Source organism: Vulpes lagopus, chromosome 1 (assembly GCF_018345385.1).
Source record: "Vulpes lagopus strain Blue_001 chromosome 1, ASM1834538v1, whole genome shotgun sequence".
Classification (NCBI taxonomy): domain Eukaryota; kingdom Metazoa; phylum Chordata; class Mammalia; order Carnivora; family Canidae; genus Vulpes; species Vulpes lagopus.
The window spans coordinates 30,117,068-30,135,308 of NC_054824.1; the positions used below are offsets into that span (position 1 = coordinate 30,117,068).

The following is an 18,241-nucleotide window of genomic DNA, read 5'->3' on the forward strand; positions in this document are numbered from 1 at the left end:
GCACATATGAAATATTCTCTGGAGTAGTTTCTATGTTAGGCCACAAAACAAGTCTTAACAAATTTAAGACTGAAATCATACCAGGTATTTTTTCCAAACACAATGGTATGAAATGAGAAATCAGTAACAGAAGAAAGCTGGAAATTTTATAAATACATGTGGAAATTAAACAATTCACTTCTGAACAACAAATGGATCAAAGAAGAAATCAAAAGAAAAAAAATATTCAAACAAATGAAAATGGAAATACACCATTAGCAAACTGCATCAAAAGCAATTCTTTTTTTTTCTCTTTTTTTTCTTTTTTTTTTAGGATGGTACCAGGATGTTTTTACAAAATTGCTGCAGGAAAGCATCATTAGCAGCTAGCATCCTCTGGCCTACTATGCTAAGCAAGCAGTTCCAGCACCAACTTCTCAGAGAATTTTACAGATGGAGAGTATAGCGGAGGTCTTTTTTGCCAGATGGGAGTACCTTGGTAAAGACTCCTTTAGGGAAATTTTTTAGTTATGTCTTCAGAGATGATTGGAAGGCCCATCACTCTGTCTTCATTCCTCCAAGTAGCCAGGGTGTCAACTGTCTTTTCCAATGTCAGCTTGAAAGAAATAACTACTTTGAGAATTTCATCAAAGTTTCTGCCAGTGGTAGCTAAATAGAGGATGACAGCTTCAATTTCTTATCAGGACCAAAAATAAACATCACACAAGCTGTCATAGGAATGCCCTGTATATTCTTCTCTGCTGTGCCCAGAATGCCCAACAAGATTGTAAACTCTTGATTCTTATCATCAATGATTAGAAAAGGTAACATTTCTGTGGACTTCTCACCATTGTAAGCAGTGATACCCTTACTCCAGGAGGATGGTCTTCAGCATGGTCTGTTAAAAGAGCAATCATCTTTTACATTCCTCTTGCTAAATTGTAGTGCTAGATTTGCTGCTCTACCAAGCTTTGTAATACACACTGTGGTAAGATCTCAAGCATGGGACAAAAGAATGCCCCATGTGACCTCTCAAAAAGTCATAGAAATGGATATGGCCAATGATAGTATTGGCCTCAAAGTTGGGATATTTATTCCCAATAAGGAGACATCCAGTCATAGCAGCAGCCGTGATGTGGGAGGATGAGGAGGTATAACATCAGGAGTTACCAGGAAGCTGGTTCTTGTGATGGAAGTCAAAAGCATTCTAAAAGGGCAATCATAAATAGGCAATAAATTCCTAATTAAGAAAAAGGAAATATTTCAAATGGCAATCTAAATTTATACCTCAAGGAACTAAAAAAGCAGAACTAAGCCCAAAGCTAGCAAAAGTAAGGAAATAACAAAGAACAGAGGAAAAAACTAGTGAATTAGAAACTAGAAAACCAATAGAAAAGATCAATGAAATGAAAAGTTGTTTTCTTCAAAACATAAACAAAATTGACAAGCCTTAACTAGACTAAGAAAAAAAAGAAAAAACATCAGAAATGAAAGGGAGACATCCAACAAAAGAATATAACAATTAAGGTGGACACTTGATGGGATGAGCACTGGGTGTTTTTCTGTATGTTGGTAAATTAAACACCAATAAAAAAAAAAAAAGAAAAAAAAAAAGAATATAACAATTATAAATATCTATGTACCCAACATTGGAGCATCTATATACATAAAGCAAATATTAGTGAACATAAAGAGAGAAACTGATGATAATACAATAATAGTAGGAAACTTAAATACCCCACTTACATCAGTGAATAGATAATCCATATATAAAATCAATAAGGAAACTATGTCCCAACCAAGGAATAGATGGCTTCACTGGTGAATTCTACTGAACACTTAAAAAAAAAATTAATGCTAATTCTCCTCAAATTCTGTTTAAGAACTGAAGAGGGGTAAACATTCTAAATCATTTTATGAGGCATCATTGCACTGATACCAAAGCCAGAAAAGGACACCAGGAAAGAGAATTCTATATCCAAGATGAACATAGGTGAAAAAAAGCTAACTGAATTTAACAGAACATTAAAGGGATTATACATCATGATCGAGGTAGGTTTATCCCTGGGATGCAAGGATGGTTCAATATACACAAATAAGTAGATTAACAAAGTGAAGGATAAAAATTGTGTGATCGGGGGATCCTTGGGTGGCTCGGTGGTTTGGTGCCTGCCTTTGGCCCAGGGCGCGATCCTGGGGTCCTGGGATCGAGTCCCACATCAGGCTCCCGGCATGGAGCCTGCTTCTCCCTTCTCCTGTGTCTCTGCCTCTCTCTCTCTCTGTGTGTGTGTCCATCATAATAAATAAATAAATAAATAAATAAATAAATAAATAAATAAAGCTTTAAAAAAATTTGTGTGATCATCTCAATAGATGCAGAAAAGCATTAGACAAAATTCAACATGATTTCATGATAAAAAGTCTCAAAATATTAGGTAAAGAACATACCTCAACATAATAAAGACCAGATATGACAAGTCCATAGCTAACATACTCAACAGTGAAAATCCAAAGGCTTTTCCTCCAAGATCAGTAACAAGACAGATGCTCATCTTTATTCACCATATTCTATTCACTGTATTAGTGGAAGTCCTTGCCAGAGCAACTAGGCAAGAAAAGAAAGATATCCAAATCAAGAAAGAAGAAGTAAAAATGTCCCTATTATAGATGGCAGGATCTGAAACATAGAAGCCCCTAAAGACTCCACCAAAAGATTGTTAGAGTGGGTAAATTTAGTAAAGATGCAGGATACAAAATCAACATACAAAAATTATTTGTGTTTCTATTTACTAACAATGAGCTATACAAAAAAGATGTTAAGAAAACAATCCCACTTACAATAGCATTGAAAAAAACTTAAGCAAATATTAACAAATTTAATTAAGTATTAACAAACTTAACCAAGGAGGTGAAAAACCCAAACTTGAACAATGAAAACTATAGATTTGAAGGTAGAAATTGAGGAAGACATAAATAAATGGATTGGAAGAATTAGTATAGTTAAAATGTCCATAGTACCCAAAGTGATCTACAGCTTCAATGCAATCTCTATAAATATTCCATTGAAATTTTTCACAGAAATAGAATAAACAATCCTAAGATCCATAAGAAACCATCTGAAGATCCTTAGGGAGCTATAATTGTGTTGGATGAGTTCTAATAAAATTGTGAAAGATAGGCAATAATAATAGCTAAGATTTTTTTAATACTTTCTATGTATCAGGTATTTTAAACAAGCTTTCTTTTATTTAATCTTTGTAATCCCATCCTTAGGGGGGCACTATCATTATTGTTGTTTTATGGATAAGGAAAATAGGTTGCAGAAAGATAAATTGTCTAACATCACACAGTAAATGGTGGAGTACCTATGGTCCTGCAGACTGATACAAGAAACCATGCATTTAATCACTATTTAAAGAGTCTAATCTAATCATAGTAGAGTTGAGTTCATTCAAAAATAAGCTGAAGACCAGAAATAAACCTTCAAATATATGGCCAAAGAACCTTTGACAAGGACATCAAGAAAACTCAATGAAGGAAAAGAGTGTTTTCAACAAATGGTGCTGAGAAACTGGATATCCACATGGAAATGATCCTGGATCCCTAGATTACACCACTCACAAAAATTACTTGAAATAAATTAAAGACTTAAATATAAAACCTAAAACTATAAAATTCTTAGAAGAAAAAAAAGGGGAAAAGCTCCTTGACATTAGTTTTGACAATGATTTTTTGGATATGACACCAAAAGTATAGGCAACAAAAGCAAAAACAGACAAGTGGGACAACAGCAAATGAAAACACTTTAGCACAACAAAGGAAACCATCAATAAAATGGAAAGGCAATCCATGGAATGGGAAAAAATGTTGGCAAACCACATATGAGAAATGAGATTAATATCCAAAATATAAAAAAAAAAAAAATATCCAAAATATATAAGGAACTCATACAACTCAATAGCAAAAAAAAAAAAAGAAAGAAAGAGAAAAAAAAAGATTAAATAGTTGACAAGGGACCTGAATAGACATTTCTGTAAAGAAGGCAAAGATGAAAATTGAAGAAGAAGAAGACAACATACAAATGACCAATAGATACATGAAAAGGTGTTCAACATCACTGATCATCAAGGACATCCAAATCAAAACCACTATGAGACATCACCTCACACCAGTTAGAATTGCTTTTACTTAAAAAAACAAGAAATAACAAGTACTGGCAAAGATGTGTAGAAGTGTAGAAACAAGAACCCTCGTACACTGTTGATAGGAAGGTAAATAATGCACTATGGAAGACAATTTGGAAGTTCCTCAAAACATTAAAAATGGAACTGCCATGTGATCCCTCAATCCTGCTTCTGGGTATAACAAAATAAGTATCTCAAAGAACTATCTGCACTCCCATGTTCATTGCTATATTACAATAGTAGCCAACATATGGATATAGCCTAACTGTCTATTGATGGATAGATCGATAAAGAAAATGTATCACATATACAGGAATATTATTCAGCCATAGAAAAGAAGGAAATCTTGCCATTTGTGACAACCTGAATGAATTTGGAGGGTATTATGTTAAGTGAAATAAGCCAGACAGAGGAAGACAGATAATGTATGTATCACTTATATGTGAAAAAAAAGTTAAACTCATTGACACAGAAAGTAGAATGGTGGTTTCTAGGGGCTAAAGATGGGGGAAATGAGGAGATGTTGGTTACACGGCACAAACTTTCTATTACAAGATGAATAAATTTTGAGGATCTAATGCATAGCATGGTGACTATTGTTTATAATATTATATTGTCTACTTGAAATTTGCTATGTGAGTGGATCTTACACATTCTCATTGCAAAAATAAAAAAATAGTAACTATGTGAGGCAATGGTTTATCACATTACACACTTTAAATATATATAATTTTGGGCAGCCCAGGTGGCTCAGCAGTTTAGTGCCGCCTTTAGCCCAGGGCATGATCCTGGAAACCTGGGATCGAGTCCCATGTAGGGCTCCCTGCATGGAGCCTGCTTCTCTCTCTGCCTGTGTCTCTGCCTCTCTCTGTGTGTGTCTCTCATGAATAAATAAATAAAATCTTAAAAAATATATATATATATACAATTTTATTTTGCAATTATACTTCAGTAAAGCAGGGAGGAAAACTATAAAACTTTGCTGAAAGATGTTAAGAAGACCTAAATAAATGGAGAGACATCTCTTGTTCATGTATTATAAGACTTTATTTTTTTTTTCTCTTCCTCTCCCTCTGCCCTCCCCCGAATTCACACATATGCATGAGCTCGCTCACTCTCTCTCAAATAAATCTTTTTTAAAAAAGTATTTCCCCATTTATAAGACTTTAATATTGAGATGACAATATTCACAAATTGGTCTATAGATCCAATACAATCCATATTAAATTCTCAGTTGAGTTTTTTACAGAAGTTGATAAATTGATCCTAAAATTTATAAAGAAATGTATGGGACCCAAAGTGGCCAAAATCATATTGAAAGTTAACAAAGTTGGAGGATTCACACGTGATGACTTCAAAACATATATTACATAGCTGCAGCAATCAAGAGAATGTTGTGCTGGCATAAGGACAGTCTAATAGATCAATGGAATAAAACTGAAGGTTTAGATATAAACTCTCACCTTTGTATTCATTTAGTTTTTGAGAAAAGTGCCAAGACCATTTAAAAGAAAGATCACCTTCAACAAATGGTGCTGAGACAATGGGATGTCCACATGCAAAAAAAAAAAAAAAAAAGAATTTGGACTCCTCCCTTCTAAAAAAATGAACTCTAAATGAATCATAGACTTAAAAGTAAGAACTAAAACTATAAAGCTTTTAGAAAAAATATAAATAGGGATCCCTGGGTGGCGCAGCGGTTTGGCGCCTGCCTTTGGCCCAGGGCGCGATCCTGGAGACCCGGGATCGAATCCCACATCAGGCTCCCGGTGCATGGAGCCTGCTTCTCCCTCCGCCTGTGTCTCTGCCTCTCTCTCTCTCTCTGTGACTATCATAAATAAATAAAAAATTTAAAAAAATTTAAAAAATATATAAATAAATCTTCATGACCTTGGGTTAAAGAAAACCTTTTTAGATATAACAACAAGAACACAAACAGTAACAATAAATATATTAATTGGATTTCATCAAAGCCAAAGACTTTTATGCTTCAAAGGACACCATCAAGAAAATGAAAGATAACCCACAAAATGGGATAAAACATTTATAAATCATATATCTGATAACAGATTTGTATCTAGAATATATAAGGAAATCTTACAACTCAGTAATAAAAAACAAACCAATTTTTTAAATGGACAGAGAAACTGAATTGACATTTCTGTTGGCAAGGATGTTCTTGCACTGTTGGTGGGAATGCAGACTGGTGCAACTATTTTGGAAAACAGTATGGAGGTTCCTCAAAAAAAGTAAAAGATATACAGTAGCCAATAAGACCATGAAAAGATAATATCATTAGCGATTAGGAAAATGCAAATCAAAACTACAATAAGAAAAAAAAACTACAATGAGATAATCCACAACTACATGGTGAACTAATATTCAATAAACCAAGAAAGAATATCCAATGAAAAAAAGAGTTTCCTCAACAATTGGTGTTGGGAAAACTGGACAGCCACATGCAAAACAATGAAACCAGACCACCTTCTTACACCATAAGCAAAAATAAATTCAGAATGGTTGAAAGACCTAAATTTGAGACAGAAAATGATCAAAATCCTAGAGGAGAACACAGAAGGCAACCTCTTCGACCTACAGCAACTTCTTACTAGATATGTCTCTGGAGGCAAGGGAAACAAAAGCAAAAGTAAACTATTGGGACTTTATCAAGATAAAAATCTTCTGCGCAGTGAAGGAAACAATCAGAAAAACTAAAAGGCAGCCTCTGAAATGGGAGAAGATATTTGCAAATGACATATCTGATAAAGGGTTTGTATCCAAAATCTATAAAGAACTTATCAAACTCAACACCCAAAAAACAAGTCACCCAGATAAAAAATAGGTAGAAGACTTGAACAGACACTTTTCCAAAGAAGACATCCAGATGGCTAATAGACACAAAAAAGACGCTAAACATCACTCATCATCAGGGAAATACAAATGAAAACCACAATTCTCACACCTGTCAGAATGGCTAAAATTAACGACACGGAAACAACAGGTAGAGAAAGGGAATACTCCTTACATTGTTGGTGGGAATGAAACTGGTGCAGTCACTCTGGAGAACAGCATGGAGGTTCCTTAAAAAACAAAAATAGAACTATCCTATGATCCAGCAATTGAATTACTGGATATTTACCCAAAGGATACAAAAATACAAATATGAAGGGGTATATGCACTGCAATGTTTATACCAGCATTATCAACAATAACCAAACTATGGTGAGAGCTTAAATGTCCATCAATTGATGAATGGATAAAGAAGCTATGGTATGTATATACAATGGAATATTACTCAGCCATCAGAAAGAATGAAGTCTTGCCATTTGCAATGATGCTGATGGAGCTAGAATGCATTACACTAAGCGAAATGAGTCAATCAGAAAGACAAATACTATATAATTTCACTCATATGTGGAATTTAAGAAACAAAACAGTTGGACACATGGGAAAGGGGTAAAGAATGAGAGAAACAAACCATAATAGACTCTTAATGATAGAGAACAAGCTGAGGGTTGAGGGAGGGAAGTGGGTAGGGGATGGCCTAGATGGGTGATGGATATTAAAGAGGACACTTGTGATGAGCACTGGGTATTGTATGTAAGTGATGAATCACTGAATTCTACTTCTGAAACCAATATTGCACATATGTTAACTAAAATTTAAGTAAAAATAAACTACAACGAGATAACACTTTACTCCTACGAGGATGGCTACAACCAAAACAAATAATAACAAGTGTTGGTGAGTATGTGGAGAAATTAGAATCCTCATACACTGTGGGTGGGAATGTTAAATGGTGCAGCTACTTAGGAAAACAGTTTGGCAACTCCTTAAAATGTTAAATGAAAGGTTACCATATGATTCAGCAGTTACATCCCTTGGTATGTATTCAAGAGAAATAAAAACACGTCCCTATCAAAATCTGTAAATGGGTGTTAATAGCAGCATTATTCATAATAGCCAAAAAAATGTTTCCACATTTTGGACATTGTTTAAACAGTATTTGGACATTGTTCCCAAATGTCCATCAGTTGGTGGATGGATGAATAAACAAATGTGGTATATTTATACAATGGCATATTATTTGTCGATAAAAAGAAATGAAGTACTAATACATGCTATGACATAAATGAATCTTAAAAACATTATGGTATATGAAAAAAGCCAGTCAAAGGAGGCCACATATTCTATGACTGTATATGAAATATCAAGAATAGGCAAATTTGTAACAATAGAAAGTAGATTAATAATTGCTTAGAACTGGAATTGGTAGTGGGTGAAATGGGAACTGTCTGCTAATGAACATGGATTCTTTTGGGGCTGATTGAAATGTTCTAAAATTGATTATGGCTATGGTTGCATAACTGAATATAATAGAGAACTGTTGAATTATATACTTTAAATGGATGAATAATTTGATATGTAACCTATATCTCAATAAAACAGTTAAAAGTAATAATCAAAATTTTTAATTAAAAGAAAATTGGATGGGGCACCTGGGTGGCTCAGTCAGTTAAGTGTCTGCCTTTGGCTCAGGTCATCATTACAGGATCCTGGGAAATGAGTTCCGCATCAGGCTCCCTGCTCAGCAGAGAGCCTGTTTCTCCCTCTCCCGCTGCTGCTCCACCTGCTTGTTCTCTCTCTCTCTGTTAAATAAATAAAATATTTTTTTTAAAAAATCAGACAAGTGAATTTTAAAGATAATCATGACCATAATTAAGGAAGTCCCGGGAGAGCTCATTTCTAATGCATTCTCCATACTGTAATGGAGACATCTTTTTAAAGACAAAATTCTGAGCTGTTCACTCTCTGCTCAAAGCCTTAATGATACCTTATCACCTCCAGAATAAGGCCCAGACCCTTTAGTGTAACCTTCATAGCCCTCCACGTCCCTTGCCTCAATTACTCCTTGTATCCCACTCTCCCACGATACCGATAAATTTGTAGTTGCCTTTACATGTTATATTTTTTTCTTTCATTGATTTTGAACATTCAACACTACTCAGAGGACTTTTCACACCTGGTTTTACCTGCCTGGTAAACTCATGTTCATTCTCGAATACTCACCTTAGCATCACCTTCTTGAAATGTTATAGCCTCAGAGAGTATGCACTGCTCCATTCTATGCATTACCCATGTGAATTATGATACCTCATGTATGGTAATTATTTGTTTACATCATTGACTTTTTCATCAGATTATCATCCTTTCTTCTTTTTATTCCCACTGCCAAGGAAAGCACCTATTGAAGGACTACATGGATAGATAGATGGGTTACAGACTGTCTCAATCATTTAATCCTAGTGCAATTTGAAATACTTAAATAATCAATCTGATACCTTCATAGCTAATAGGATTTTATTTTTTTTATTTTTTAAAAATTTTTATTTATTTATGATAGTCACACAGAGAGAGAGAGAGGCAGAGACATAGGCAGAGGGAGAAGCAGGCTCCATGCACTGGGAGCCCGACGTGGGATTCGATCCTGGGTCTCCAGGATTGTGCCCTGGGCCAAAGGCAGGTGCTAAACTGCTGCGCCACCCAGGGATCCCACTAATAGGATTTTAGAATAATCTTTAACTTCCAGAAAAAAATTAGAAATTATAGCATTTTTAAGGGAATAGACCTTTCTTTTACTCTCTTTCCTAAAGGAAAAAAAATGAGTCACTCCATCTGAAAAAAAAAAAAGTTAAAAAAATAATACACTTTTCATGATGTAGATTCAATGGTGGAATATTCACTGCATCAAACAACAGGATTTAGGTTGGTACTTCAGCAGCTTGGTGTTATGAGAAGTTTTGTAATTTCACCAAAGCTTATCAGAGCTCACATAAAGAAAATATATGTAAATAGTAATTTGGAGGTAGTGACTGAAGTGTTTTTAAAGAGTTATCTAAATAGCCAAAACAATCTTGAGAAAGAACAAAGCTAGAAGTATCACAATGCCAGATTTCAAGATACACTACAAGGCTATAGTAATCAAAACAGTATAACATTGGCACAAAAACAGATACATAGATCAATGGCACAGAATGAAAATAAATCCATGCCTATATGGTCAATTAATCTATGGTAAAGGAGGCAAGAGTATACAATCAGGAAAAGACAGACTCTTCAATAAATGGTGTTGCAAAAACTGGGCAGCTACGTGGAAAAGAATGAAACTAGACCACTTTCTAACACCATACACAAAAATAAACTCAAAATGGATTAAAGACCTAAATGTGAGACCTAAAACCATAAAACTCTGAAAAGGAAATAGGCAATGATCTCTTGTACATCAGCATTAGCAACATATCTTTGGATTTGTCTCCTCAGGCAAGGGAAATAAAAGCAAAATTAAACTATTGGGACTACACCAAAATAAAAAGATTTTGCACAGTGAAGGAAGCCATAAACAAAACAAAAAGGCAACTTCCTGAATGAAGAAGATGTTTGTAAATGATATATCTGATAAAGGGCTAATACCTAAAATATGTAAAGAATTGATATAACTCAATACACACATACATACAATATGATTAAAAAATGGACAGAGGACTTTAGTAAACATTTTTCAAAATAGTACATACAGATGGCCAACAAACACATGAAAGTATGCTCAACATCACTAATCATCAAGGAAATGCAAATCAAAACCAAAATGAGATAGCATCTCATATCAGTCAGAATGACTAATATTAAAAAGGAAAGAAATAACGAATTTTGGTGAGGATATGAAGAAAAGGGAAACATCATACAGTGTTGGTGGGAATGTAAATGGGTGTGACCACTGGAAAACAGTAGGAAGGGTCCTCAAAAAATTAAAAATAGAAATATCATATGATCCAGTGGTTCCACTCCTAGGTGTTTACTTAAAGAAAACAAAAACACAAATTCAAAAAAATATACACCCCTGTGTTTATTGCAGCATTATCTACAGGAGCCAAAATTAGGAAGCAATCCAAGTGATCATGAATAGATAAATGAATAAAGAAGATGTGGTGTGTGTATATATAATGGTATCTTATGCAGTCATAAAAAACGATGAGATCTTGCCATTTGCAACAACATAGGGTATTATGATAAGGGAAGTAAGTTAGATGGAGAAAGACAATTACCATATGATTTCACTTACACATGAAATCTAAAAAAGCAGAAAAGGGAACAAAGAAAAACAGAGACAGAATCATAAATACAGAGAACAAACTGGTGGTTGCCAGAGGACTGGGGGGATGGGTGAAATAGGTGAAGGAGATTAAAAGGTACAAAATTCCAGTTATAAAATAAATAGGTCACAAGGATAAAAAGGAATATAGTCAATGATATTGTAATAACACTTTATGGTGACAACACTTATCCTGGTGAGTATTGAATAATGGATAGAATAGTCAAAACACTATGTTGTATACCTGAGACTAATAATATTGTGTGTCAACTATATTTCAATAAGTTTAATACTAATAACAAATAAATTAAAAGTTATCAAATATATGTGTATATAGCTAATGTGACAAATACATTTTATTGTAAGCAATTTATTATAACATTTTTTAGTCTTTGGACAGAATGCAAAAATGTACTTATTAGATCTCAAGTTGTACCTAATAAAAGTATAGAATTCTTACTTATTTGAGCATGAAATATTTTTTATTATATTTCTAAAAAACTTTATTGGTTTCCTATTAAAAAATCTGCTATAAATTCTTTCGTGTGTATAATCTCATTATAAATTGATTTCTGGCTGAGAAAAAAGACACCTAACATATCAGGTTCCATTTTTATGATAAAACTTTTATTGAGAATATTTTCATGCTCAAGAAGGCTGCAACAGTATATTGTCAGTACAAATATTGCATGGTTTTTTCTATTGCTTAGTTTTGTATTCTTAAAAGTTTGTGACTTAAAAAGAGACCACAAAACATTAGATTTTCTTTTTATAACTAAGAGAGAAGTATTCTGCTTTGTCTCTTTAGTGTTTTGGAGTGTTTTTGGTTTTTTTAGAGCCAGTGTAGTTATCACTGAGTTAAAGGCCCATCTCAGATTTCTCTGTCTTTTTTTTTTTTTTTTTTAAGATTTTATTTATTTATTCATGAGAGACAGAGAGAGAGAGGCAGAGACACAGGCAGAGGGAGAAGCAGACTCCATGCAGGTTGCCCAACGTGGGTCTCAATCCTGGGTCTCCAGGATCACACCCTGGGCTGCAGGCGGTGCTAAACCGCTGCACCACTGTGGCTGCCCAATTTCTCTGTCTTTTATAAGCCCAAGGCTGCTTACTACTAAACTTCAACTGGTGAACTTACTAGTGGACCATGTTTGAAGAAATTTCTAAGGCATGGAATTTGGGCTAAGCTTAGCCATTATCACAAGAAATAATGAATTGCTTGGTGCAGAAATAATTTTTTTAGATTATTCACAGCCCTTAATATTTTTCTTACACATCTTATTTCTTTCCACATTGCTTTATGGTTGCTTATATGCAATGCTCATTCCCCCTCCTATATTATAAGTAGGAGACTGAGTTTTACCGATATTTTTAGAACTCCTGCTCTTTTTCACAGGGATTTAGCATACAGGAATTACCTAATCGATGTCATTCAAATGACAAATTGTTCAATTAATTCACCTAACATCATGTATAGAATTGTGATAATGCCAAAGGTATATTTAGAGAAAATGATAAACATCAATGATACGACAATTAAACTTTGCTCTATAGATCAGCTTAAATGCAGATAGAGGTCATTTTCATCCTCCTTCTAGTTAGTTTTCTTGAATAGGCAGTCACTCCTTGCAGTACTTCCTGTAAGAGGGCTCTGATGTTTTAGCACTCTCCAGAGGATTCCAGGGTATTTCGGCACTTGTCCTTGGAGGATGTGCGGGTGTGCCGCTAGCAGAAGCCCAGAATTTTGCATTAGAGGGATAAAGGTTGCCAGGACCTGCTACACCTGGCATGTCTTCCTGGGGCTGAAGCAGCTTTTTCAGAAAGTATATCTCAGCAGCTTAAGGAACCTAGCATTTGGGTCACTCACACTAGAGCTGATCATAAGTAAGAGATGCAAGCCCCTAAGAGATATGCAAGATGACCTTCAAAATGTGGAAAGAAAATATTACAGCATCCACTTACATATTTTGCCCAAAAATGTAGAAAATATACTTTATTACTGTGTTTAATATACAGATTGTCAAAATATGGAACTCAATATTCCCCTGAGGAAAGAAGGGGAAAGGTAGGTAGATGTCAGTGCTGTTCTTTCTTTGTTTACTTCAATTTATCACTATTTACTAATTAACCTTAATCCTAATCCTCACCATCACCAGGTGTAGCAGACACTGTAGATACCACGGGCCATACTTGCTGAGCCCACCTGAATTGACCTTAGGGGCAGTAAACAGTTTGCAGCACACTAAAAGCCTTCCACCACTAGCACCAGTATTTCTCTTCTCTGCCTGATTCTCCAGCACCAAGGGAGTTTGGAGTTCACTCTGCCAAAGAAGGATGTAACCCAGAAGTGAGAGGGAATTAAAGCCACTGGAAACAACCATCAATCAATGGGGAATGAAAGTTGGTGGATAAATGTCCCAGCTGCCCTAGTCATCCAGGAAAGGATGATTCTGAGGTATATCCAACATGACTTGAGAGGTCGCTAGTGGGAAGTGAGCCCACAGCAGCAACGTGCTCCATAACACACCCTATGTATCACTGTGCCCTTGAGCTTGTGAAGATCACCTCCCAAGAAAACGACCTGCATTTAGTCCTTCCCTCGGGAGCTACTATTGTGGGAATCCAAAGTCAGGTGAGATGGACTTATGTACTGTAATCTAGTTAACTGAATGAATACTTACATAACGGAAACATGTTTTTAAAAAATTCTTTCAAAGAAACTTCATAATAAGATAATACTGATATGCAAGAGTGAGTGAACAAGAAACTGACAATCCTGACACTTATATAAATCCAAGAAAGGTGTCAGGCAAACTGCAATATAAAAGTAACAAAAATCTAATCAGATCTAACAAGAAGTGGGCAAAAAATCAAAATTTTCTAGGAATATTTTAAATAGGCGTTTATATCCATTATAATGATAAACCTCATTGTACCCTGTGCTTTGAGATACTAGTTAATGATTATATGGTATATCACAGTTGATAAAACATGTATAAATAACCATATTATTTAATCCTTATCTTATGTTTCCATTTTTTTTAAAAGATTTTATTTATTTACTCATGACAGACACAGAGAGAGAGAGGCAGAGACACAGGCAGAGAGAGAAGCAGGCCCCATGCAGGGATCCCGATGTGGGACTCGATCCCGGGTCTCCAGGATCACACCCTGGGCCGAAGGCGGCGCTAAACCTCTGAGCCACCGGGGCTGCCCTCTGTTTCCATTTCTATGTTTCATAACATACTTAATGTATTAGTAAAGTAGTATTTGTACAGATTAATACATTTATAAATAATTTACAAATTTGTCCATCTAGCACTTTCCTAAATGGGGGTACTTGCTCAGATTTCTTTGCTATTAAGAGTCCACAATCAAAAATCATTAAGACCATTGTGTAAAGGATATTAGACTTTGTAACTATATAATTATCAGAGATTACCATGTTGAACTTTGTTTTTACAGAGGCACCTGGGTGGTACAGTCAGTTAAATGTCCCACTTTTGATTTAGGCTCAGGTCATGATCTCAGGGTCATGAGATAAAGCTCATCCAACTCTGCACTCAGTGCAGAGTAGACTTGAGAGCCTCTCCCTCTGCCCCTCCCCCTGCTCACATGCTCTCTATCTCTAAGATAAATAAAACTTTTTAAAAATTGATTTTACAGATGAGAAAGGTGAGTTCCAGATAGTTTAGTGGCTTTTCAAGGATTGCACTTCTAAATGATCATAGAATCAAGTCTTCTGCTATTCAGTTCAAAAATCTACTGCAGAATGTAAAACATCTGAAGTGACTTTACTGTCATTTTGAAAGTATTCTTGTCTCTGGTGCACATTCTCTTTTGCTGTCTGCTCTCTGCTCTCTCACCCATGACCCATTTTGGCTCTCAGTTTCTTTGTATTCTTGACTCCTTTACATTTATTGACATTAATCCATTCCTCCATGTGGACTGCTCTTTTACTTTCACTCATTCTATAGCTTCTACTCACTTTGTCCTGAATGGCAGCTCCATACTATGTTTTGTCCTGTCTTATAGCCTTATCTTCTCAACTCAGTGCTACTCATTGTCCAACGTGACAGAGCTAATACTCACCAAGATATACAGACATAGCTCCTGGGGTCTAATGTTGCTTGGGTTACAGGAACTGCGCTGGTTGTTTGTAACTCTACTTGTTATTAGGCCAATGAACCCTATTTTCATCTCCAGTTTTCCTTTAAATTCTGAACTAACTTGGTTTTGAATTATTCTAGGATTAGTTGAGGGGTTGGAGGAAGCTGAAAATAGGAATTTACTTCCAGATCTATATCTGTAAGTTTGTTAATTGAGAACTATTGTATCTCATAGCTATAATGGAAAAATAATTAGGATCTCAATGTAACACACAGAAGCAGAGCAAAGGAACTGTAAGGAAGTGCAATGATTGAGAGCACGGATTTAAAATGAAACAGTGATCTAGTTCTGGCTGTCATTTATCAGCTGTATAGACTTGGATAAGTCAGTTCACTTCTCTTTGTCTGTCTCCCCATCTATAAAATGGGAATAATAATTATAACTACCTCAGAAGAAATGTGTAAATACTAAGTAAGGTAATATAGCTAACACATTTAGAGTAATGGCTGGTGGATAACAAGTGCTGTGTTAGTATTAGATGGTAATCTTTTTTTTAAATTTTTATTTATTTATGATAGTCACAGAGAGAGAGAGAGAGAGAGAGGCAGAGATACAGGCAGAGGGAGAAGCAGGCTCCATGCACCGGGAGCCTGACGTGGGATTCGATCCCGGGTCTCCAGGATCGCGCCCTGGGCCAAAGGCAGGTGCCAAACCGCTGCGCCACCCAGGGATCCCTTAGATGGTAATCTTCATGAAATAAAAGTATTAGGTATATATTCATTTATTAACAAATGTCTGATAGTCTATTTTTGTATACAAAATTGGGCTACGGAATTTTAATGTAGGGAATATAATAAAGTACAATACATAACATTTAACCTCAAAGGAAATGAGATAGGATGAGGATCTGGGCTAATGCAGTAGAAATGGTAATGGAGATAGATGAATGGACAAACTTTTAAATTTAAAAATGAGAATACACATGGTATACACATGGTTATACTTGGTAACCAATTAAATACAGGAAGAAAAGAAGAAGAGATTTTCTTTTTATCCATTCTCAGGGTTGAGGATATATATAAACTATGTCTTAGATTGAGGGAGGGATTGCAGAAAGAGGAATAGGCTTTGGATAAAAGATAATGTAATTGATTTAGATATTTCCAGTTTGTGGTGCCTATCAGTAGAGATGAAACTGAAGCTCAGGAGAAAGGGAGTTGAGGTGATTATTGAGGACATAAGAGTCACTCAGACCACCCAGTGAAGACATTTAAAGGAAGAAAAAAATTCAGATTAGCCCAATATTTTGAAAAGAACAGCTATGTCAAAAAAAAAAAAAGTTAGAAATGTGAAAGTATTAACAGTATAATATGGTAGGAACAAAGGATAGAGAAAGGTCTAAAAGTCCAACATTGACCACTGCTGTGGGAGACTGAATAGGATAAAATTGGAAATAAACCGTTGAGTATGATGAGTAGGCAACAATTAGTTACAGTGAATTGGTGCAGACAGTACACATGTGGATAATAGCAATGACATAGCACCTATAGGATGAAACTGGAGTTTATGCTGCCACATACTCACTGTTGGATTTGCTGAGCAATCTACTAACACTGGCTAAGCCCATCTGTATAAAGAAGACTACTATTGATACCCATACTTCATTCAGTCCTTGGAAGATAAAAATGAGATAATATGTGTAAGCTATACAGTGCCTGGCACACATTATTCACGCAAAAAATATTACCTATTAATAATAATAATATCATCATCAGTTAATGAGCAAATGGGAGGTTAGGACATGGAGACATCTCAAGAAGTCTGTAAAAAAGAGGAAAGGCATGAAGCATTTACTTGAGTAGTAAACTCTCCAAGAAGGGATTTTTTAAAATTCTAGGATGAAGAAAGCCTTGAGCATGTTTTTAGGCAGAGGAGAAAGAGCCAGTAATAGAATAAAAATACTATTATAAGAATTGGGGAGTTCTTCATTTAGTGAAAATTTTCTCATAACAGATAAATTTCATAAAGAGATAATATGACAAGTTCAATAAATCAATAACAGAGAACAATATTTGAGTTGAAACATCTATGGATGAATCTAATTTATGAAACCACGTACAATTTGTTGGCTGCTTCTTCTATGGAGCATTTTTCAATTTACAATTCTTTACTGCTTCTGAAATTAATGTGAATTCCTAAAAGAAGTGGCTAAGAGTCTGAACAGCTTTACTGAGATGAGATATCATCTCTTTCCAAAATGATAGAGAGAGAGCAAAGAAAGTATCCCAACTAACCAGGCATTCAGTTCCCCAAGCAGATCTCATGGTATAGGGATTAGCTTCAGTGGGTAGGATGCATGAAGAATATTGAGTAGACTTTGTTAGCCATAAATATTCAGCAAAGAAGTCAAGAAGTTGGGGAACCCCGAGTTTAGCTCAGTGGTTTAGTGCCGCCTCAGTGGTTTAGTGCCGCATGCTCCTGGAGACCTGGGATCAAGTCCTGCTTCCGGCTCCCTGCTTGGAGCCTGCTTCTCCCTCTGCCTCTCTCTCTCTCTCTGTCCCTCATGAATAAATAAATAAAATCTTTAAGAAAAAAAGTCAAAAAGTTTTTTCCAAAATGGGTGGAGATCAGTGACTCCACAATAGTCACAGAAATGAAAAAAGGAAGACAGGAATACAGAATATTTTCATCTTAGTAAGTAGTTTGGTTCAAAGAATAAGTGTTAAATACTACGTGTTAAAGAAGTGATAAACCATTTTGACTGCCAGATACCATTTTGAATTTTTCCAGAATCATATCAATACTTGTCATACTTAAAGTT

The 18,241-nt window shown here is 35.3% G+C and overlaps 1 pseudogene; it reads right to left on the minus strand.

Moving 5' to 3' along the window:
* Nucleotides 1-426: 426 nt before the first annotated feature.
* On the minus strand, nucleotides 427-1,099 carry LOC121486471 (annotated as a pseudogene).
* Between the last annotated feature and the right edge of the window lie 17,142 nt (nucleotides 1,100-18,241).